The sequence below is a fragment of the Neofelis nebulosa genome, chromosome 1, assembly GCF_028018385.1.
Source record: "Neofelis nebulosa isolate mNeoNeb1 chromosome 1, mNeoNeb1.pri, whole genome shotgun sequence".
In the NCBI taxonomy this organism is placed as follows: domain Eukaryota; kingdom Metazoa; phylum Chordata; class Mammalia; order Carnivora; family Felidae; genus Neofelis; species Neofelis nebulosa.
The window spans coordinates 35,037,705-35,043,611 of record NC_080782.1 but is presented as its reverse complement, the minus strand read 5'-3'; positions in this window follow the sequence as shown (position 1 = coordinate 35,043,611).

The window sequence follows — 5,907 nt, the reverse complement described above, 5'->3', positions numbered from 1 at the left end:
ATTCTTCAGGGGGTAGAATGTATGTTCACAAGCCAACTATGACCGGAGAAATCAGCATTGAGTTTGAAACAGCAGGCATATCATCCTGTCGCCAAACAGGTGGACTAGACAATGGTTTTCAGTTCTCCAAGAAAGGCCAACACTTGTTTACTGGATAAGCTCCATACAGCCTCAGACCAGTGAGGGTGATAGCTCAGAAAATAAAGTGGGGGTGAAAGGAGTTTAGGAAATAGCTTTTGGGGATGAAAGCCTAGGGCATTCAAGTACCACAAATTGGTGAAATTTGTCCTCCCAAAGTTGCTGGAAAAGAGCAAATGGCATAAAATCCCAGTTAATATTTATCGACATTACGTGGTGCTGGATGTATGCTTAAGGGAGTACACCGTCTAAACACATTGATGTGGCGGCATGTAAAATTGAACGTTGTTTTCCTGAATGAGGAAAATGAAGCAGAAGGGATAAACTACCGTTTGAAAGTCAAGAGGTGAGAGATTTGAACAACAGAATGACCACAGCAGAATCCTAACACTGAAACCTTCAGCCTACATGGGCCAGGTGTCTAATTTCACCATGTCTGGGGTCACCATTCTCAGTGGACTCCCTCCTATCTCCCATCCCCTCACCGGAAACCCCAGATGACAGAGGCCTCTCTTCCTTGGACTTGCTCTGAGTTCCCAAGGTGACACCGAACAAGCGAACAAGTGTATGTGTTTCTGGTGGGAGAAGGGAAGTTCAAGAAACACTGGTGCAAATGATGAACAATCCAAAGGTACTAGGAGGCACCTCAAGATAGACTCTAACGGACAATGTCCTAGGCCTCCCAGGGGAACACTGGTCTCTTAATTGTATTTTTTTACCCACCTGTTCTCCCCCCGACGCTGTCCTATCTCTTAGATTTCGGTGAGAAGGTCTTGCTGAGTGACTGCCTTTTTACAGCTAATCTTTTGGTTTTTGAGAAAGAAATCAGATAAAAATCAGGATTCATCCCAGGAAAACCACAGTGGCGTTTCTCACTCTGGTAATGCAAGTAGGTGGCATCTGTGGCCCACCTGACTTACAGGAAGGCTGTGATGTGGAGCTTATGGGAAATAATCTGGTGAGCACTGGTTATTGCACAGAACCAGTAATATTCTGACTCTGATTTGAACCATTATTGTGCCCTATAAGTAGAGTAATTCCAAAGAGGTGTATTTTCTCTAGATAAGTTTACATCTAGGAACTTATGTTAGAGGGTAGTCTATAAATTGGATTGCCATGCTGCTTTAAGTAGAAGACACTATTTTTGAGTAAAAAAGGAAAGATGTCCAAAATATGAATAAGTGACAAGTTGTTGATTCCTGTACATAATGCGATTTCCTTGGAGGGAAATACAATTTGTATGTTTGCATTTGTATAACGTTATAGAAATACTCCAAAATATATCATTAGTGGTTACTTAACCATTGAGAGGTAGGAAAAAGGAAGCTATAACTTCTGTTTTTACTTTGTATCTTACTGTTTTATTTCGCTTGGAAAGAAATATGTATCATTTTGGTGGTAAAATGTTTAGCGATAACTCGAAAGTAATAAAATAATTCTATTCACTTTCCTTTAAAAAATTATCCTGGGGGCGCCTGGGTGGCTCGGTCGGTTAAGTGTCCGACTTCGGCTCAGGTCATGATCTCGTGGTTCGTGAGTTCAAGCCCCGCGTCGGGCTCTGTGCTGACAGCTCGGAGCCTGGAGCCTGTTTCCAATTCTGTGTCTCCCTCTCTCTCTCTGACTCTCCCCCGTTCATGCTCTGTCTCTCTCTGTCTCAAAAATAAATAAACGTTTAAAAAAAATTAAAAAAAATAAATAAAAATAAAAAATTATCCTGAGGGACACCTCGGTGGCTCAGTCAGTTAAGTGTCTAACTTCAGCTCAGGTCATGATCTCACAGTTTGTGAGTTGGAGCCTGTGTCAGGCTCTGTGCTGACAACTTAGAGCCTGGAGTCTGCTTTGATTTTGTGTCTCCCTCTCTCTCTCCCCCTCCCCAACTCATATTTCTCTCTCTATCTCAAAAATAAATAAACATTAGAAAAAAATTATGCTGATATTTTTGAAGAACTTACTATATATTATGTACTATTCTATATGTTTTATTTTTATTGTGTTATTTATTTATCATTTATTTAGATGTTATTCTGTCTATTCTATAGGTAAGGAAATGCAGCTTTCCAGAATCTAAGTATTTGTTGGCATGAGGGGCTGCTTAGCAAGTGGTTAGTCTGGTAATGTGGCTCTCCGTTGGGAGACCCCACACCTCTGTTATAGTCAGCAGGGCCCCCATCTAAAGCCATCACCTTTGTTTTCCTACCTGGAGAGACATTATCTAAAGTCATGTGGCTGCTGAATGGCTATAGAACCTATTCAATTTTCTCTCTTAAGGAAGATAAAAATGATGTACGTTCCTTGTAAGATAGGGGGGGAATAACATGGTTTCCAAAGAGTCCCACCCCCCCCTGCTCCAATGCGAAATCCAGAGAAATGAGCCCCCACTCCACTGCTGTGTCAAGTCTAGAGAAAGAAGAGGCAAATAATATTTGCGTTATTAACAAATATGAATCCTTCTTTATTTTTATTTATTTATTTTTTTTGGAGAGAGAGACAGAGAGAGAGAGAGCACAAAGTGGGGAGGGGCAGAGGGATAGGGAGAGAATCTTAAGCAGGCTCCATGCTCAGGACAGGGAATGGGGGGCCAATTGCAGGGCTTGATCTTAGGACTGAACCGTGAGATCATGTCCTGAGCCTAAATCAAGAATCAGACACTTTGGGGCGCCTGGGTGGCTCAGTCGGTTAAGCGGCCGACTTCAGCTCAGGTCACGATCTCACAGTCCGTGAGTTCGAGCGCCGCGTCGGGCTCTGGGCGGATGGCTCAGAGCCTGGAGCCTGCTTCTGATTCTGTGTCTCCCTCTCTCTCTGCCCCTCCCCTGTTCATGCTCTGTCTCTCTGTCTCAAAAATAAATAAACGTTAAAAAAAAAATTAAAAAAAAAAAAAAAAAGAATCAGACACTTAACTGACTGAGCCACACAGGCACCCTGTGAAGCCTTCTTTAAAAACAAGAATGGGGGGTGCCTGGGTGGCGCAGTCGGTTAAGCGTCCGACTTCAGCCAGGTCACGATCTCGCGGTCCGTGAGTTCGAGCCCCGCGTCAGGCTCTGGGCTGATGGCTCGGAGCCTGGAGCCTGTTTCCGATTCTGTGTCTCCCTCTCTCTCTGCCCCTCCCCCGTTCATGCTCTGTCTCTCTCTGTCCCAAAAATAAATAAAAAACGTTGAAAAAAAAATTTAAAAAAAATAAATAAATAAAAACAAGAATGGGGGGGAGTTCCGGAAGATGGCGGCGTAGGAGGACGCTGGGCTCACCGCGCGTCCTGCTGATCACTTAGATTCCACCTACACCTGCCTAAAGAACCCAGAAAACTGCCAGAGGATTAGCAGAACGGAGTCTCCGGAGCCGAGCGCAGACGAGAGGCCCACGGAAGAGGGTAGGAAGGGCGGCGAGGCGGTGCGCGCTCCACGGACTGGCGGGAGGGAGCCGGGGCGGAGGGGCGGCTCGCCGGCCAAGCAGAGCCCCCGAGTCGGGCTGGCAAAAGCGGAGGGGCCGGACGGACTGTGTTCCGACAGCAAGCGCGACTTAGCATCTGGGAAGTCATAAGTGAACAGCTCTGCTCAGAAAGCGGGAAGGCTGGAGGACAAAGGGAGGGAGAGCTGCTGAGCCCCCTGACGGCAGAGCTCAGCTTGGCGGGGAACAAAGGCGCTCGCCAGCGCCATCTCCCCCGCCCATCCCCCAGCCAAAATCCCAAAGAGAGCCAGTTCCTGCCAGGGAACTTGCTCACTCCACGCAAACACCCAACTCTGTGCTTCTGCGGAGCCAAACCTCCGGCAGCGGATCTGACTCCCTCCCGCTGCCACAGGGCCCCTCCTGAAGTGGATCACCTAAGGAGAAGCGAGCTAAGCCTGCCCCTCCCGCCCCCGTGCACCTTGACTACCCACCCCAGCTAATACGCCAGCTCCCCAGCACCACAAGCCTGGCAGTGTGCAAGTAGACCAGACGGGCCACGCCACCCCACAGTGAATCCCGCCCCTAGGAGAGGGGAAGAGAAGGCACACACCAGTCTGACTGTGGCCCCAGCGGTGGGCTGGGGGCAGACATCAGGTCGGACTGCGGCCCCGCCCACCAACTCCAGTTATACACCACAGCACGGGGGAAGTGCCCTGCAGGTCCTCACCGCTCCAGGGACTATCCAAAATGACCAAACGGAAGAATTCCCCTCAGAAGAATCTCCAGGAAATAACAACAGCTAATGAACTGATCAAAAAGGATTTAAATAATATAACAGAAAGTGAATTTAGAATAATAGTCATAAAATTAATCGCTGGGCTTGAAAACAGTATACAGGACAGCAGAGAATCTCTTGCTACAGAGACCAAGGGACTAAGGAACAGTCACGAGGAGCTGAAAAACGCTTTAAACGAAATGCAAAACAAAATGGAAACCACGACGGCTCGGATTGAAGAGGCAGAGGAGAGAATAGGTGAACTAGAAGATAAAGTTATGGAGAAAGAGGAAGCTGAAAGAAAGAGAGATAAAAAAATCCAGGAGTATGAGGGGAAAATTAGAGAACTAAGTGATACACTAAAAAGAAATAATATACGCATAATTGGTATCCCAGAGGAGGAAGAGAGAGGGAAAGGTGCTGAAGGGGTACTTGAAGAAATTATAGCTGAGAACTTCCCTGAACTGGGGAAGGAAAAAGGCATTGAAATCCAAGAGGCACAGAGAACTCCCTTCAGACGTAACTTGAATCGATCTTCTGCACGACATATCATAGTGAAACTGGCAAAATACAAGGATAAAGAGAAAATTCTGAAAGCAGCAAGGGATAAACGTGCCATCACATATAAAGGGAGACCTATAAGACTCGTGACTGATCTCTCCTTTGAAACTTGGCAGGCCAGAAAGGCTTGGCACGATATCTTCAGTGTGCTAAACAGAAAAAATATGCAGCCGAGAATCCTTTATCCAGCAAGTCTGTCATTTAGAATAGAAGGAGAGATAAAGGTCTTCCCAAACAAACAAAAACTGAAGGAATTTGTCACCACGAAACCAGCCCTACAAGAGATCCTAAGGGGGATCCTGTGAGACAAAGTACCAGAGACATCACTACAAGCATAAAACATACAGACATCACAATGACTCTAAACCCGTATCTTTCTATAATAACACTGAATGTAAATGGATTAAATGCGCCAACCAAAAGACATAGGGTATCAGAATGGATAAAAAAACAAGACCCATCTATTTGCTGTCTACAAGAGACTCATTTGAGATCTGAGGACACCTTTAGATTGAGAGTGAGGGGATGGAGAACTATTTATCATGCTACTGGAAGCCAAAAGAAAGCTGGAGTAGCCATACTTATATCAGACAAACTAGACTTTAAATTAAAGGCTGTAACAAGAGATGAAGAAGGGCATTATATAATAATTACAGGGTCTATCCATCAGGAAGAGCTAACAATTATAAATGTCTATGTGCCAAATACCGGAGCCCCCAGATATATAAAACAGTTACTCATAAACATAAGCAACCTTATTGATAAGAATGTGGTCATTGCAGGGGACTTTAACACCCCACTTACAGAAATGGATAGATCATCTAGACACACAGTCAATAAAGAAACAAGGGCCCTGAATGATACATTGGATCAGATGGACTTGACAGATATATTTAGAACTCTGCATCCCAAAGCAACAGAATATACTTTCTTCTCGAGTGCACATGGAACATTCTCCAAGATAGATCATATACTGGGTCACAAAACAGCCCTTCATAAGTTTACAAGAATTGAAATTATACCATGCATACTTTCAGACCACAATGCTATG